Source organism: Leptonychotes weddellii, chromosome 7, assembly GCF_054177405.1.
Source record: "Leptonychotes weddellii isolate Sample4059 chromosome 7, ASM5417740v2, whole genome shotgun sequence".
NCBI classification, from domain to species: Eukaryota; Metazoa; Chordata; class Mammalia; order Carnivora; family Phocidae; genus Leptonychotes; species Leptonychotes weddellii.
The window spans coordinates 95304209-95322238 of record NC_138375.1 but is presented as its reverse complement, the minus strand read 5'-3'; the positions used below and the strand labels follow the sequence as shown (position 1 = coordinate 95322238).

Here is an 18030-nt window from a genome sequence, read left to right as displayed (position 1 = left end):
ATGTGATCCATGTTTTATTTGTGCAACAGAATATTAATGAACTGGAGTGCATTCTGAGTCCTCTCTGCAGTCTCCAGCCACTGCATGCGGTGTTTACCTAGTTGAGATCTGTGTTTGCTTAGCTGTTTTTTTTTTTTTTTTTTTTAACCCGTTAACTCATCTGACTGCCTTCTGATTTGATGTAGCCACGTGAAAATGCCCACACTCCTTTGTGGCGCAGAAGTTAAACATCTGTGATGCAGGAAGTGTCAGCAAATTTTTATTTTAAATCTGTTAGTCAAAGATGCAGAAACTGTGAGTTAGCTGTGCTTGGCACACTGAAAATAATAAACAGTCAAATGTAAATCTGGTCAAAAAAGAGAAATGCCCCCTTTTCTAACTTCCAGTAAAGATAGAAAATTATATTTTAGTTGAAATTCATACAATCCCAGTCATTTTATACTGGAAGAGCATGCAGGAAGAGAGTACTGTGCCCAGTTCCGAGTATTAATTATTCCTCTTGAATCCTGGAGATGCATCATACAAGGGCAATTACTTTGTAATTAAAAAATTAACAAAAACACCACATTTCTGAAGTGATGTGAATACTTTTCTAATCAGTCCTTGCTCTCAAATTTTACACTGATTGTATACTAACAGGTACTCGCTTAGAAAAAGTTAGAGGGCTCTTAGAACCTCCTTGCTAGTTGTGGCATTTTTCAGAATGGACACACAAGCAGTATTTACCCGTGGCCCTGATCTTTTGTCCCCACCTCCCAGCTCCACCCTAGCATTCAGCCATCACCATCCTTGTGGCATACTTCAGTGGCATGTACTCATTCTTCTCCCTAACCCACCTCTCTCTAGCATATTCTGGAAATGCACAGCTCAGATGTCAGTGCTTTTGTGTCTGAGACCCAGGAGCACCAACCCCAGCATTGTTTCACGTTGTCCCACTTCCTTGTTGTTGTTTTTTCGGACTTAGTCGTATGTATCATTCCACATGACGCCTTTTTCTTTTGTTTTTAGCATCTTGTCCACTTTAGGAGGAGACACTTGAGAGTAACTTCTTAACACACAAGCTCAGTTGTATCAAATGTTCCACCCATAATTTGAGAGTCTGAGGTAGGCCACAAATTTTATGACTTCATCAACGATGATGCAGCACATACGGGTCAGTTAAACACAGGGGGTTCCCTGGATTTTGTGTTGGCTCGGGCCACACCCCCTGGGTCTAGCCTCTAAATGTTACTGTGCATTTACAGTCGATGACTCCTCCACCCGAGGAGCTTGACATGGTAGAGTAGGGATCACTCTTAAATGTCATTGTAGTGTTAGCATAAAATTTACTGTGAACATGTTGCTTACCTTGAAATGTAAAATCACTCTTAGGTTGACGTAGTCAATTTTACATTCATTCACGGAGAAAGCAAATTCTGCAGTCTTTGAGTAAATTCATTTTCTAACCACTGCAGAGAAATGTTATAATGGGAAGTCTTAAAAATCACTGATTTTATTAAAAGCAGACTTAACATGTATATTATTTTAATTATTTGGGGACCTTATGACACACCAAATACATGGAGTAGTTGCTGAATGTCCTTCCACGAGACAATACTGTTTCTCTTGGAGGAGAGCGTATTCCGTAGGCACTGCAGCTTTCTACTCTGGAGATACAATTCAGAGTTTTCCATCTGACTTTGCAAAAACAGGAACCACTTTCTGATTCCTGTTTCAAAACCTGAAATTTCTGGGTGTGAGATACTAGATGATACATAAGTACTTCAGAAATTAATGAATCATTAATTTACTCAGAAATTTCTGATAGGTAGATAGCATATATGTGGCTTTACAGTTTCTGAGAAAGTAAGTTGCTTTTTTTCTTTTTTCAATTTAAGGGTAGAAATTGGTTTAAGGATAGAAATAGACGCTTGGGAACACATATGATCCCTGGCTCAGCTTGGAGACATGGCGTGGCTTCGGTGCCTATGTATGCCTATTTTTGGACCAAAAGGGGCAGATAAGATTGTACTGAGGTTAAATAATGTCTGTATCAGTAGACATTCCTGAGAGTTTTCCAATGAGCTGCTAAGTTAAAGTACAGCATGTCTAAGAGCAGTGACTTTTGAATGTGCTCTGAATGTATAAGGAAATCCATTCCTTCATTTACTAAGTACTGGCACCAAACCAGAGAATGGTTTTAAAAGATTAAAAAAAAAAAAAAAAAAGTTGTGGAAACATGAGTGGGAGCATTTTGAGTAGTAATTTTATATTTCAGTTTAAGACAAATATAGCCAAGTCTCAGTTATCCATATAATAGGAAACAAGGATGGAACTGAGAATTTGATAAGCCCAACTCTGATTTTACCACTGTTGCCATTTCTCTGTTCAGCAAAGGGCACAACCAGCTTGAATCATCCAACATACAGCTCCGTTCCAGAACCCCTTCTCTAGGATAGGCAAACATCTGGGTATGGTGTAGGGTCATGGCCAGTGGAGAGGAATGTTCTTAAAGAATCTCATTGCACTGTAGTGGGAATTTCTCCTGCTCACTTCAGCCAAAGAGTTGGTACCAGAGTACCTAGCCAATTCTAATTTTGATTTTGCCATGTAAAAATAATTGGGAATTGACTAGTATTGGCTTCATACTTTGACGTATCTACATTGGCAAAAGTTTTATGAGTAAGATACCTGACAAATTTAAGTTTTATCTCTTCCCTAAAGAAGGAGAGATGGGAGGCCAAAAGGAAAAAAAAAGATAAAGGCAATGTAGGCTCACCCCTCTGTGATGGGTATTTGCGAGCTGGCTGGTGAATGTGCTGGGTGGTTTGGATAGGTTGGTGGGGGCGGGGATTATAATGGTCCTTTGACAGATGAAATTCAAAAAACCTTTCTAGAAAGTAAAATAATTTATAGTAATATGTGTAAGAAATTTTCAAGTTATCTATTATAAATGTAAGTGTAAGAAACACTTTTTACCATTGCCCCTGAGGATTACAGAAAATGATGTTGGGCGGTTTTCACTGCAAAGTGCTTAAGAGCCTGTCTTCCTATTTGGAAACGTTTGCTGCTTTGCCTTTTAAAAACTACAGTATTTAACTTGAATTCTATTGTCTGATAACTACTTCCCTCTAGTTCCACTGATGTGCCATTGATTGTTGATCAGAAATAGAATACACTGACTGAATAAGACAGGACTAGATTTTCTTTGCAGACATCACAGAAGGTACCTGCTAAGTTGCTCTGTGACAAAGAAAAGGCATAAATGCAAATGGCAGTGGTGTTGTGAGGATGTCAATTTCAGCAGGACGCACTGCCCTTGTTCTCTATTTTAGAGCTGCAGAGAGGCAAGTGGTGAGCTGATGACCTCCGGGTATTGATAGGCATGCCACCGTGATTCTGGCCTAAAGGGAACACAGTCCCTTAAATGAGCGTTGCTGTTTTTACTGCCATCATTTCCCCAATTGGAATGACATTATTTTAACTTTCAGTCTCACTCCAAGGAGCCTGAGTCCAACCCCATCCAGCCCAGGCAGCCCCTGTAGTCCTCTCTTCGCTTTTCACTTCTGGAGGTAAGCGCGCTCCAGTGCCGGCCCGGCCCCTGTGGCTGCTTTGTCTCTGCCTTCCCTCCCCCAGACCGCACAACAAGTATTGGAAACCTGCAAGTCTGCAATACACACTACACAGTCCTTTCCTAACTGTCATCTTCGTGTTAACAGAGCAAGGAAACGGGCTGAGTTGTTTGCTTGGTGATTTACGGGAGCACCTGGAAAATGTGCGGTGCTTCTCCCATTTAGCTCATCTTATTATATTTCACTTCATGCCTGGTGACTAGTTGTTTAACTCCTGTGTGTATATTAGTTTTTCCTCTCGCTTTCTTAGGAAACGATCTGCTAAATTCTACAAATTTTGACGTATCTCTTAGAGTACAACTTAGTACAGTTTCTAGAAAATATTTCCTGATACAGATTAAAGTATTGTGATATGTGTTGCCAGAAATTATTTTGTATCCTGTTATTTACAGGACAGAATATTTAAATTGTCTAAAAGGACTAGAATTTTTCATCTCTTTTAGAACTCCCAGGTACATCTCCACCCTCTCATTCACAGGCTGATGTAAATTAATTCTTCTCTGTTCTTTAGTGAAAGATCTCCAAGGAGCTCTACATGCATTTTAGCCCAGTTTGTTAAAAGAATACATGGTAGAAAGTCCTCTTCACATTGTATGTGTAATACCTATGGTCTATTAAGATTTTCATGAATTCAATGTCTGGTTAGAGTGGGTCTCCCCATACTTAATTAGAAGATACACGTTCAATATCCAGCACCCCCCCCAACCTTTTTTTTTTTAATCCTAAGAGAGAAAGTAGAATGAAATTCTCAGTTAATAGAAAGAGTGACTTAAATTATTTTTTGTTAGTGAATACACTTTTCTGCACATATGCAAATGAATGAAAAAATTCATGGCCATTTCCTTAAAAGCTTACAAGCTTTATGCTTAGATGACATCACTGGGTCAATTTAACATATTTGTTTCTCTCATTTTCTAAAATAAGACTGAACTAAAATCTGTGAAGAAGAATTGACTGGGGAAATGAATTAATGACTTTGAACTTTGGTTCTACTCTTCTGCTGATAGGATTATATTTATTGTAAAAGTGACTTTCAACATGAAAGTTCCATGTAATAGCTTTCATAAAGCATAAATATATGCTCCCTGAATATAATAGATCCTAAAGCATAGGAATAGTTTTCTGACAATTGAGAGAATTCTTCTGCTCTTGTAATTTGTCTCCTTTTGGTGATCCAACCAAAAGTAATTGGACTCTCTTCTGAATTTTTTCTCCAGTGTAACATGTCTTCATTAAATGCTCACATACCCTTTTCTTTGTCCTTCCTAAAGACAATAAGCTATTCAAAATGCAGGTGCTATCAGTTGTAGAGGAGAAAAGAGTCTGAGACAAATGCTGTGGCAGCACAGGGGAGGAGGAGGTTGGGAGAGTGTTTTTGGAGAAAGATGCATTGTACCTGGTGGTACTTGAACTGGACCTTGAAAAATCTTGGTGTTTCAAAGGCGGAGAGATGGTGGTAAAGGACAGAAGCCGGCAGAATGTAAAACAGAGGGAAGGAGGTATACAGTCGTGGCACTCTGTAGAAGTGCTGTGTGTAGCTAGAACTTAAGACAGATAAAGGAGAAGAGGAGCAGAAGTTGTAAGCAGTTTGATATGGACTTAAAAATTAATTTGGGTCGTGAAAACTGAGCTAAAAAGTTTGACATACTTCTTGTAAACGTTCCAGAGTTCTGAATCAGGAAAGGACCAGTCTGGGCTCAGACTGAGAAAAGTTACCTTTACCCTTAATACCCTTTACGGGTATTAAGAACAGACTGGATTTCAGGTATAAACTCCAATGAGGATGCTGGTACAGTATTTCATGAGTAACAAGTCCTGGATTAGGACAGGTGCCATGAACTGAATTCACATGGGCAAAGTACTTTATAGTTGACCAGATGCTTTCATGTACATGATCTCATTCAATTTAATCCACCATTGTAAGACCGAAAGGGATATTCCTTCTGTTTGCAGGAGAAGATGCTAACACACATAGAGATAAACCAGCTTTACTAGCCAAGCATTCAAAATGAAGTCTCGTGTTTTTCCACTGTGACTAACTTAAGATACACATTACTCTGAGATCATTTATATTGAATTTTAATTATCTGGTTTAGGTAGACCTGTGACCTCCTTTAGTCATTTTTATTTCCCTGGTGCTTCTCTCAATGACTGGAATGTAGTAAGTATTTCAGAAATATTTATTAAAGAATGAATAAATGAGCAAATTGGAAGGAGAAGGTGTCTTAGTTAGATCACAGCTCACACATGAACCACGAAATAAATAGAGAATGACTCACATACAGTGGGTTGTATTCCTCACTCACAGACCAAGGGCATGAGAGACTATCTGCTCCACACGGTCATTTAGGGATCTAGGGGGCCCTTCAGCACGTGCCTTCAAGCTTCCAGCTGGTGAAACGGGAAGGACCATGGGAGTTGGTGGACTGCCAGACTTTGAAGATGGCACACATCAGTTCTGTTCATATGCCATTGTGCAGGATTTACTGTTCTGACTGCACCTATGGACAAGGAAGGCTGGAAAGTACAGCTTACTTGTGCTCAGGAAACAGAGGAAATGAGTTTGCTAAATAGCTAACAATCTTGGTCAGAAAAGTTGATGAAAGAAAGGCACCCATGGTCGGTCTTCAATAGATAATTTTGACTAAATGATGGGCACTGAGATTTCTAGCATTAAGTGAATGGACCCCAAGAGAGCAGAGTTGGGGAGGGAGGAAAATCATCATGATGAGTCTGACCTTGAACCCACGGAGACATCTCTAGGTAGCGATATCTGGTTGGCAGCTTGGGATTGGGCATCTTTAATGGTGTGCCCCCAAATAATGATCTGGTATGAGTGGAGAGATTCCAAATACGTTCATGCTATTACCACCGAAAAGGATTTATTGTAACCCTGCATGGATTTTTCTTTTCTTGATTGTGATGGATCAGATTTCTTCTCTGTTCTTTTTTTATGAGTGGGGTTTGCACATCTGGGGGGAGAGTGGTGGTGGTGAGCATTCACAGTGTATGTGCCCTTTTGAGGTGCTGACATACAGTTTCTAAATATGGCAATGGAAGATTCTGTTCCTTTCATAGTAAAGCCCTGGAGGCAGGCGATGCTGAGACAGGAGTTAGCTTTCCAGCTCAGGCTTCCTGAAGGTTGCCCAGAAATGAGACATCTGCAGATTCTAGGCCAACTCTGGTGCTAAGTGAAGTTTCAGTTTAGTTTGGTCCGTCTTGGGAGTGGAACCTTGCACTGCTGTGTGGAGACCACAAGGCAGTTTGAGGGGAAGAATTTTGTAAGGAAGTTTCCTGAATATACGGTGGGCTGCCTCATTCAACCTTCAGCTTCGTGCCACTGGAAGTCTCCCAGGAAGGCCAACTTCCCACTTAGCTGGAAGGATGCGGGGGTCATTCCTATAGCCAGCCGAGTAGTAGACCACATGATTCCCAAAGGCCCTTCCAGCCCGAAATTCTGACACCTTTGTTGTCTTCCAGCAGGGCTGGAGAGATACAAAATACATAATTTGTCCACAAGCTAAAAAAAATATGACCCAAATATTGGTTTATTGGTACAAATGTGACAGAGAACATGTTAAAAACCTTGATTGGAATTTATATATGCCTTCCCTTTCCCCTTTCTGAGGCAACCAGAGCTACTCAGAATTTCCACAATCCTCAGTACTTAATAAATTGATGACAGTTTAGTGGCTGTTCATATAATGATGACGTCAGTGCCTCATGAGTAATTTGGGTATGACCCGTGTCCGCTCATAATCTCGACTCTGATCACGTAGCAAGATGCCAAGGGAAGCTGCCTCATTTTACATTCTCAGTGTCTTTCTTGGCACCTAGCCTGCCTTGCCCTCAATAGGGACTCAGTAAGTAGCTGGAGGCTGGCTGCCTTTGCTCAGTAGCTGCATTTCTGTTATGCGAGAGCATGTTCTTCCGTATCTCCATTTCCCGCCCCAGCTTCTTGGTGGATGGCATCCATTGGAGCATCTGTGGCACTTTGTACACTCCTTCTGTTTGACTTCTTCCATCCTTAGTTCACCTCTCCGTTTGGTTCCTGGAGTCTCAGGCCCTAGACACACAGTCAGCTATACCAGAGTTGGCAACAGAACATGTATTCTGTTTCTTCTTAGATCCCCACTAATCCCCCTCGCCCTGTGTCAGCTGTGACTGCAGTCACCCATGGCACGTTGCTGGTAGGATTCAGTACTAGTTTTCGAGAAGAATACTGCCACCGTGCTACACAATCCAGAAGGACAATGTTTTTTGTCTATTTTTCTTCACAGATGTATCTGCAAAGTCTAAAATAGTGCCTGACACACATCGTAGAGGCTCCTTAAATATTGTACTGCTGGAGAAATGACCGTTATCCTTGGGGCTCAAGGCTGTTCTGAAGTTTTAACCTGTGCTCAAAATATGGCCTATGCTTACGTAGTACGTACACTTTGAGAATGGTGTTGACGCTTTGAGAGGTAGGGCATGCATTTTGATTCTTTCATAAATATTAAATGATAGCCATCAGCATGTAAAAACTGACCAGCTATCAGTTATAAGTAAGGTAAGGTTCGAGGCCAACGTAGACCAGCGTTGTTAAAGAAAGGTGAACCCCAGAGTATATTAGAGACCATGCCTCACTCTAGCGAGGGACAGAGGAAACGATCTAGAAGTCATGGCAGATCCCGCGCCAAAGAGGATACATCACTCGAAGGAAAGGTAGTTGGAACGTAAGCTCCTTAGAGTGGAGGCCTTTTTCTCTGGCCATCTCCACAGCACCTAATCGCGCTTGGTATTTAATAGATACTTAATAAAATCAATTGTTGTCGCTGGATGTGCTTTGAGGCAGCAAAAGATTTCTGAACTGGGGACTTCGGGGGACTACTTTGAGAAACTCCAGAGCCCTTTGGGGAGTCTGGATTCCTTCCTGGTGTGATTCTAATCTAGTGTAGAGCTGGGTCCCTGCTACCCTTTTTTTTTTTTTTTTTTAATAGGCCTCCTGTTCTCCGGTGCCCTACAGACCCCACCTGGCTAGCTTCCTTTATTGATGTTACCTGTCAGGTCCTGGAGGAATTGAGTTTGGGACCCCAACAGACTGGGAATCATAGTCACCTCATAGGGTGAGTCTAATAAACTTACTGCAGAAAGATACTTTGGTAGTTTTCCTGAGTTTCTTTTTCTAGAAAACGTTATTATTATTATTATTTGAACTGATACCATAAACCTACCTGATACAAAGTTACTGAGCCTAGGGCATGAAGTCCTGTGAGGTCAGTGCCCCTAACACATGCAAGCTCTGTGACAGTGGGCAAGTCATGAACTTTATGGACCTTCATTGTCTTCATCTGCAAATCCCCTGCCTCACAGACAAGAATAAGAATAATAGCTTATAGATGTTTAATGCAATAAATGTGTATTAGCAAGAATGGGACCTATAGTGGTCCAAAGGGTAGTGAGAAGGACAGGTAGACAATACTGTAATAAAAGAGGGCATCAGGGACAAATGTCACCTAATCTAGTTTTGCTAAAAGCTTGTCAGTTTGTCCTGTTGCTGCTAGAAGGGTTCCTGGGTACCCACAGCTGCCTGAATGCCCTTCATTTGTTGCCATGGTGATGGGCAGACATAATAAGTATTTACCAAATACATGGCAATATGTTATGATTTTGTGTCTCCTTTTCCTGGGGAACCTGGAAGCGAAAGGAAGTCATGTGACTACTAAACCCTTTTTGTTTCATTGACTTGATAGGATGAGCAGGACCATTTCTTTTTAATCCTAGTTTCTCCCCTTTCATTTGATGGGGAACATTGAGAAAATCAGAAGAAGCTGGTACCAGATGGCAGTTTTTTTGTACTGTACGGATTCCAGTTCCCGTGCTTTTGTGCATGTGACACTTTAGTGAATTGCCTTATGCATCCTTGAGTTTTATTTCGGAATTGCTACATAGAACTGAATCTGTTTAGTGCACACAGTCCGAGGAACGGCTCCGCTGAGCAGAGCTGAGCTTAATCGTGAACGCTTTGCTGGTCCTGTGGGTGTGGGTCCGGGTAGAGATGGGGATGGCTGGCATCAGAGTGGGGCAGGGGAAGTGTGGACAGGCAGGTTAGCGTTTCCCTGGGCCCCACCCCAGTTTCTGCCTCTGCCACCACCTGGAGGCTTCTGTTGCTTCTAAGAATCCAAAGAAGTGGGAATGAGGTGACGTGTCTAAGATACGCCAAGAGGGGGTGGGTCGGGAATAGACTCCTGTGCGGGAATGGGGAAGGGTGACTCTAATAAACTTACCGCAGAAAGATGCTTTGGTAGTTTTCCTTTGAGTTTCTTTTTCTAGAACATGTTGTTGTTGTTGTTGTTATTATTATTATTTTGAACTGATACCATAAACGTACCTGTTACAAAGTTACTGAGCCTAGGGCATGAAGTCCTGTGAGGTCAGATGGCAGCCAGAAGTTTCAAGTTCACTGGGGTCCCCGGGAACGCATGAGTCCTTACCCAGCCTGTGCTCCTGCGTTCGCAGGTGTCTGCATAGGCCAGGCCTGGGGCAGCCTTCCAGGACATTCGTTTTTATCATGATGATTCTCAGGTTTTTGTTAAGTATTTACATTTCATGTGCTCTGCTCTCTGGTTTAAGGACTTGGTTGAGAGGCCAACATGACTAACTTAGATATTTGCATAAGTATTGGCTTAATTTTCATTTGTCAAGAGCTTGCTACTTACCCAGTGCTGTCCTTAGTCCCTCAGAGAGATGAATTCATGTAGTTGTCCCAATGTGCCTTTGAGGCAAGGCAACTATCGTCATTCTACAAACATGAAAATGGAGGCACAGAGAAACAAGGTTACATTCAGCCAACACACATCTTGGTTTGCCCAGGTTCTGTTCAATTCATGCCTGTTGTCCCAGTGTGGTTATTAAAAGTGCCTTCCCTGACTTTCAAACCCTCCAAGTTTGGGCAACAAATTATACCCACCTACTTATGTCAAGAAAGAGGCCTGATGTGGTTCAAACTCGAGCATCTGGTAGGAGAGCCCACATTCTCACTCTGTGGCTTAGAGCTGCACTGTTGATACATTTTCCTTCAACACACTGGAGTTTGCAATCATGTTAAATTTGCATTCTGAGTAGAATATTCTATTTACAAGGGAAGTGATTTTGTCACTCCGTTTGGAGTTCTGCTTAGTTCAGTACACAAGTAAATTTTCCAGTCCCTCTGTTGAGAGTGTGCTTATGGGGCTGGGGAGTATGTTTTGAGTTGGGGTGCCCTATTTTTCTCTAAAAAATTTTGTTTTAGACGGAGCCTAGATCGTGCAATGAGCGTTAAATTGGTTTCCCTTGGAAGTCAGGCCGTGGGCCGCAGGGGCTCTGCTGCCTGCTGCTTTAACTTGAGCAGTTTGTGCAGGGTTCCCTCAGCCAGGGCTGGCCTGTTTCGCCTGGGGGCGGACAGTGTCTCCCCATTGCTCTGAGCGTCCCAGGCCCTTGAAACTCTACTGGAAGCCACACCTCCTCAGGCCTGAAGAAGGAGCCCTCCACCGCGTGCAGGGAGCCAGGACACTTCCTCTCTAGCATTCCCCATTAAACACCTGTATAGGGGCGCCTGGGTGTCTCAGTCGTTAAGCGACTGCCTTCGGCTCAGGTCTTGGTCCCAGGGTCCTGGGATCGAGTCCCACATCGGGCTCCCTGCTCCGCGGGAAGCCTGCTTCTCCTTCTGCGGCTCCCCTCACTTGTGTTCCGTCTCTTGCTGTGTCTCTCTGTCAAATAAATAAATAAGATCTTAAAAAACAAAAACAAAAACACATGTATGGCCCTACCACTCAGGAGTAGTCATTATTACAGTCTTTCTGGACCAAATACTGTGACCAACTTTTTGAATTTTGGTTTTAGAATATATTGAAATTACTCTTGGGAGCTTTAGCAGCTCTCTTTTATTTACTAGGTCATCGTGGAGCAGATGAAGAAATTTCTGTGTGTGTGTGTGTGTTGCACGGTCCGGGGGCAGTTCTGCCCTATATTTTCGTGAGTTTCTGCATTGCTTTTAGACTGGAAAAAAAGGAGATTTCACATCATTTCTTGAAATCTGTTGCCTGTACTTAAAATGTTGCTGCAGCCATTAACACCCACCCTGTTGATAAGAGAATTAAGTTGTGATATTCCTTGAAAGCATAAGATGGTGATGATAATATGAAGTACAAAGGTGTCTTGGTAAATGAATACAAATGCAGAATTAAAAAATTCTCAAGTTTCTCCAGCAGTTAACATGAGGGTAATAATACTCCTTGGAGGTGTGGTGAGAATTAATTAGGCAGCGTTGGTGAAAAGTTCCAAGATGAGTGTTCTATTTTATTATCATTAGCTTCATATTGTTCTTGGAAACACAGAATTGAAACTGAGCTACAGAACCCGACCCTTGTATGAAGGTTATTGCATATTCTAACATGACAGTGAATGATGAGATATTATGAAACTGGGATAAATGTACTAGCTACAGCTAGGATCCAGGGTGTGGGAGAGAATCCCTGGACCCATGGCATCTTATAGGAGGATCTGAACAGTTAGCATCCCCATGGTGTAGATCTCAATATTTTGTGTGCAGTGATTATAACAGGCTTTGGTTTATCCTGTCTCTACCTGTTAACTTTGCAGAACTTAAAGCATTATCTAGTTCATATGGGCTTCCTAGTTAGCTCAGTGTGAAGTACAGTATGGATAACTGAACACCCCTTTGATTCTTTGAATGGCCACTGACCACCATCCTCCACTCCTTTGCCATCTATTATCCTTGTATCAATGATGGAAGGTGTAAAAGGAGCTAAATTTTGTAAACATAGCACAGAGACCAGCAGCCTGAGAGCTTGAGCAAGCCCCAGAATTATGTGGCATTGGATGATACATGAGGTTAGCATCAGGGATCTGGTATAGACAGTCTTATCTTTATGACTCTGGGGTTCCTTTTTAGTGTAAGGCATTTTGTAGATCACCCACATGATCCCTTGATGGAATGTATCTCTTGAAAGAGAAAAGACAAAGCAGAGAGTGACTGCAGATTCCAGAACATTTAAAATTGTCTAATTTATTGATCACAACAATAGCTGTAGGCGTTTGAGGGGTAAATGTGCCTCTTTGGGTGGCTTTGTTTATTCAGGCTCTCGGCAGTGTTTGGATTCAGATACCTCATAATAGCTTCACAAGCAGAGTCACTGTTCTTCACCTTAATGACCCATAAGGTTATACTCTGAGCTTATACTGGCCTTGTTTCTTTCCAAAGGGGGAAAAAAGATGATAAATCACCAGACTTACAGAAATAAGTGAGATTCCATTTGATGCTATATTCCTTTGGGGAAAGAGCACTGAAGAAATCTGATAGAAGATGTAATTTATTGTTTTGTCAGTGTTTGCCTAATTGTGTACTGGATCCAGTGGCATTTTGATACAATCGCAGTGACTATCGAGGATTTGAACTTGGCGCTTGGAACTCTGTTTATCCTATCTCCTAAAGCATTTTCATTTCTGTTCTCTACGTCTCTGGAGCTTCAAAGTGGATTTTATTTTTCAGCTTGAATCTGTTGTGTAGCACTGCTATAAAATCACACATCAGTTTTTATATTGCTTGCTTATTTTGAGACACTGTTTTATTCTGTGTTGAAGTTTGTAAGTTTGGTTATGAATGAACATGAGAGAAGATAAACTTTGAAATTATTGTGATCATTTTAGCACAGCATTAAAATAAAAAATAATCATTTCAGTAAAGTAAAATAAACTCCTCTGTTCTCTCCTTCCCTCCAAAAATGATAGTTTCTTTTTTTTTTTTTTAAAGATTTTTTATTTTATTTATTTGACAGAGAGAGACACAGCGAGAGAGGGAACACAAGCAGGGGGAGTGGGAGAGGGAGAAGCAGGCTCCCCGCAGAGCAGGGAGCCCGATGCGGGACTCGATCCCAGGACCCCGGGATCATGACCCGAGCCGAAGGCAGTCGCTTAACCAACTAAGCCACCCAGGTGCCCCAAAAATGATAGTTTCTTAAGAGCTTCCACAGTTGGGCGGCCGTAGGCCAGTTAGAATCATGAGAATAAGGTTTACTCAATGAAGGCAAAACCTAAAATGCACCCACTCTGGTTTATTGTGTGTTTTAAAAATCAGTCCTTAGGAGTCATCTCAAAACTATTTGAGTTGTAGCATATCAACCAGTCAGCAAATAGAACCACCTATGTTTGGTTTGCTCTACTAACATCATGGAAGAAGATGTCAAGAAGAGATGTTCTGTTTTTCTTGGAACTTATTTTGGTTTTTAGTAACAATTAAGCCAAAATACCTGAAAAAATAAAATGTTAAGGTTTATGTTACAAAAGCCACCTAAGTGGTACAGCTGGAGGATTTAGGAATACAGGAAGAGGATCTGAACTAGATGGACTATGAAGGTTGGTGAGGGGCTAAGGGAGAGGAGAGGAAGGTAGGTCTTGAGGGGTAAGCATGGGAGTAGGAATGGAAGGAGTGGTGCAGACACACATGGTCAGGGATGGGGAATTAACCAGCTTGCCCAAGAGCTTGAGTAAGACTAGACTCTGCATAGAGGGGATTTCATAGGAAAGAAAAGTTGGGAACAAATTGTAGACTGTCTCTCGTGCCAACTTACAGGCCTTGCATTTTATTTTTTCAGTGTGGGGTGTGTCTGAGGTTTTTAACCAGGATGTTGGTCTGATGAACTTGGTAGTTTGGTGAGATTTCTGCCCATGGCATGAATAGAGTAGAAGAAGTACAGTGCAGGAAAGGGCAAACAAAGAGTAGAATAGAAGGACGGCCTTAAGAAGGGGAAGGAAGAAGGCAGAAGATGTTAGGAAAGATGAGTCAGTAGACCTTGCAGAAGGAAGGAAGCATCATATAGATCAGAGGAATTATGTTGTCTCAGAAAAAGGGAAATTAGAAAAATCCATTTTCAAAGTAATAATTTCATTTTAGCCATGTTTATAATGTCGTGTCTGAATATGATATTGAAATGGCCAAGTGGAAACATCCAGCATGCTGCTAGAGATGGATCCCAAAGCTGGGAAGCGTTGCCAGGACGTCATGCGTGATGTGGATGAAGGTGTGTGAGATATCCTCAGACACTGAGAACGCTTTCCAGTTGTGGGTGGGGAGGCAGATGCTCTGCAAAATTCACCTTGCTCTTTGTTACCGTGGTTTGGGTCTAGACTCGAGGATAAAAACAGTTCCCCCAGTTCAGGGAACAGGGACTAGCCCTGGGGAGGCATGTTGAGTTGTAACTTAGAACTGAGATTTCTTGAGTCCAGTTAACTGTGGAATAAGCCTACATTTGGAGATTTGGAGAGATACCAGAATCGTCTGAAGTTCCACTTTGGGCCCATAGCCTCTCGCTCTCCTAGAAATGCCCCAGAAGCTAGACAGAATAGCCCCTCCTGCTTTTGATGCCAGTAAGGAGCCTGAGGAATTCTAACAGTGACAAAGGTCTTTGTTTTACTTGTGGAGGTGAACTGCAGCCCATTGTTTTTTTTCTCAAGAACAAACAGAACTATGCTAAAGAAAAAGTAGCACTGGACTGAGATCCCAAAGCTCTGTGCAGTGGACTGTGGGATAGATAATTTGGCCATTAAAAACTTGAAAGGCAAAATTTTTACAAACAGCTGCCTTTTCCATGTACCTCATAATATAGTACAACGTGTAACTTTGAATAGCATTGCTCATTTTTAAGCCTCCTAGCATGAGGTACTTGGAAAATGTTACCTCGAATGGCTGAATATATTGATCTCATGAATGAATTTAATCTCGATGCATTTATTTGTTGGAAATTATCAGCTCAAAGTAGAAATTTCCATTTTGGAAAACATTTGACAATAAGTCAGTTGCTCATTTCTGTGTTCTAGGGATGGCTAGTGAGAGACGCTTCATTCTGACTACTCTTTTGTAAGACGCATTTAGACCTCCATGTGGAGAAGGATTCTGAGGCTCTATGGGAGGCTTAGTGAGTAAAAACTATAGTCGATCAGCAATACTTAACTTTGGGCAGCACCTGTCCCGTAGACTTGCCACTGGAAACTGTGTCCCTGAACTGGCTTAGCTGCATTGAATTTATTTTGACAGAAATTGGCCAGAAGCTTTAGATATTTCTAAAAAAAAAGAAAAAGAAAAAGAAAAGCCATTCCTAGTTTGTTATACCCAGAGAGCATGCATTCTATCACCCTATACTATAAATTGATAAATTGATTTGGGTGTTGAAGGATAAAGAAGGCTAGGGCCAGGCTTATTTTTGCCCCCATTTAATTTTGGGATTTCATTTTTTCAAGAGACTCTCTGACCCACTTTAATTCTGAGGGCTGTGTAGTGGTATTGCTTCTAGAGGAACATTAAACACTCAGCATCTCTGCCAAGATCAATTTGGCTCAGTAATTGTAAAGTGCCATCCAGTTTAGGGGCACTTCTCACATACAAACTCTAATTGGTTCCTCATAAAAACCCAGTGAGGTCAGTTTTACTGTTTGTTTATTTGAGCTTTATCCTGTTATTTATTCCTGGGGAATGGTTTGAGGCCTCCGCTTTGTGGGAAGAGGTAGGATAGGTGGAGTTACTCAGTGGTGTTATTCCCATTGTATAGGTGATAAAATGAGAATTTAGAGAGATTAAGTTACTTGTCCAGAGTCTCACCAACGAGAAAGTAGCAAGGTCAGGACCCCCTTTGTCCTTGTAGAGAAAAGGCCTTGCACTTCTCAGCATGGTGCAGGTGAGATGTTCTTTTTCCTTTACCATCGTTGGCCTTATCCCATTTTGAACTGTTGCATCTGTGTGTGTGTGTGTGTGTGTCCATGTGCATGTTCATCTTTAACTTCTCCATGTTTCTTTACTTCAACGAGGGTGAATTTGATCTCAATAAGGGTTTGGTAAACTGTCTTACTTGGAGGGTCGCTCAGAGATGCACTCGAGGGATAGGAATGTGTCTGGACACTGTTACCAGCATAGGTAGGGAAGTTATGTCATAAAAGAGTGTTTAAGGATAACAGAAAATTTCTTATTTATCTCAGTGTGTATATCTGAGGTCATCATGACAGTCTATTGAAATCTCCTGTTGGTCATCGGGAAGAACTAGCAAGTCCTAAAAATATGACATCAATAAAAAATCACTTAGAGAGCTGACATTGGAAACAAAACTCATGTTCCTCTTGAGAATGTCATATTGCAGCTTAAGCCCAAACCCTGGGCTGTCTTGGCTTAGTTACAGCGTCTTGCTTTGACAGCCTTTTGTTCTCCCTAGCTGATATTTTGGCGGCAGATATCAGCACATCAGTTAATGCGCTTTCCCTCCTGTAGGATCTGATTTGACTAGTTATGTTTGCTTATATTTTCTCCCTCATTAAAGTGCCTATCTGCAATTTGTTCAAAGGAGCTTGCAACCACTGCTGGAGTGTGGTGCCCTTCTGCTGATGATTCATTGGCCCAACTACATAGGCCTCGTTGTCTAGCTAGAGTTTTAAAAATCGATCTAAAGTACACTAAACTATGTAGCGAGCAATGCTACCCCATTCATCAGAGAGTTCTAGCTTTTATTTGGCACACAGCATTTATATAACATTGTTACTTAAGGAGCTCAGTGGTGGCTTTACTTTGTGTAGCTGACTTCATTTCATAGGGGTAGATACATAGCTTAAAGTTCTATCCCTTTGCTGCCAATGAGCTTTTCTTGTCTCAAGGTCTATGTGGAGCTTCTTGGTTGTAAGGCTATGAAATGTCACTAGTGGATAGTTTGTGCTTGGTGGCAACATTTGTGGCTGAGTCCCTGAGTAAAGTCACCGTGGAGGTTTAGTTCTGGAGGGCTTCGTTGCTGTCACTTACCTTTGTGGTGCTTCCTTTCCATGATAACAGATGAACACCAGTTAGCCTTGTTCCAGAAACCTCAGTGTATGACTCTGGATCTGATCATTCTCATGATTTTGACAGAAGCTGACAATTGGGATGCCGACTTGAAAGTGAAGAGACCATTATTCACTTCAGTATATCTAGCCCTCGCTGTGAGATGTTGTACCCTGCCATTTGTGAGGGACATATGGCCTTGCCACTCACTTGAAGGAACTTGGGACTAGTTACATAGTATCTCTGAATCCCAGTTTCCTCATCTATGTAACGGGGAAGTTAACACATATTTTTGAGTGTTGACGATGATTGAGTTCAGGGCACAGAGAAGGTGATGAGTCAACAGCTGTCAAGCTGAGGAGCAGGTGGGCTTGGACTTACTGTGTTACATTGTAACAGCAGGGGGTCCGGCAGAAGGTGAGGTCTTTTTTTTATCATTATTACTATGTTACGTTAGTACATCATTAGTTTTTGATGTAGTGTTCCATGATTCATTGTTTGTGTATAACACCCAGTGCTCCATGCAGTACGTGCCCTCCTTAATATACATCACTGGGCTAAACCTATTTGTTTCTCAGAGTCCAT

At 41.7% G+C, this 18030-nt stretch overlaps 1 protein-coding gene across 10 annotated transcripts in view; it reads left to right on the top strand.

Moving 5' to 3' along the window:
- Window positions 1–18030, top strand: part of MAST4 (microtubule associated serine/threonine kinase family member 4) — a 519579-nt gene that overhangs the window by 317727 nt on the left and 183822 nt on the right. The window lies entirely within an intron of this gene.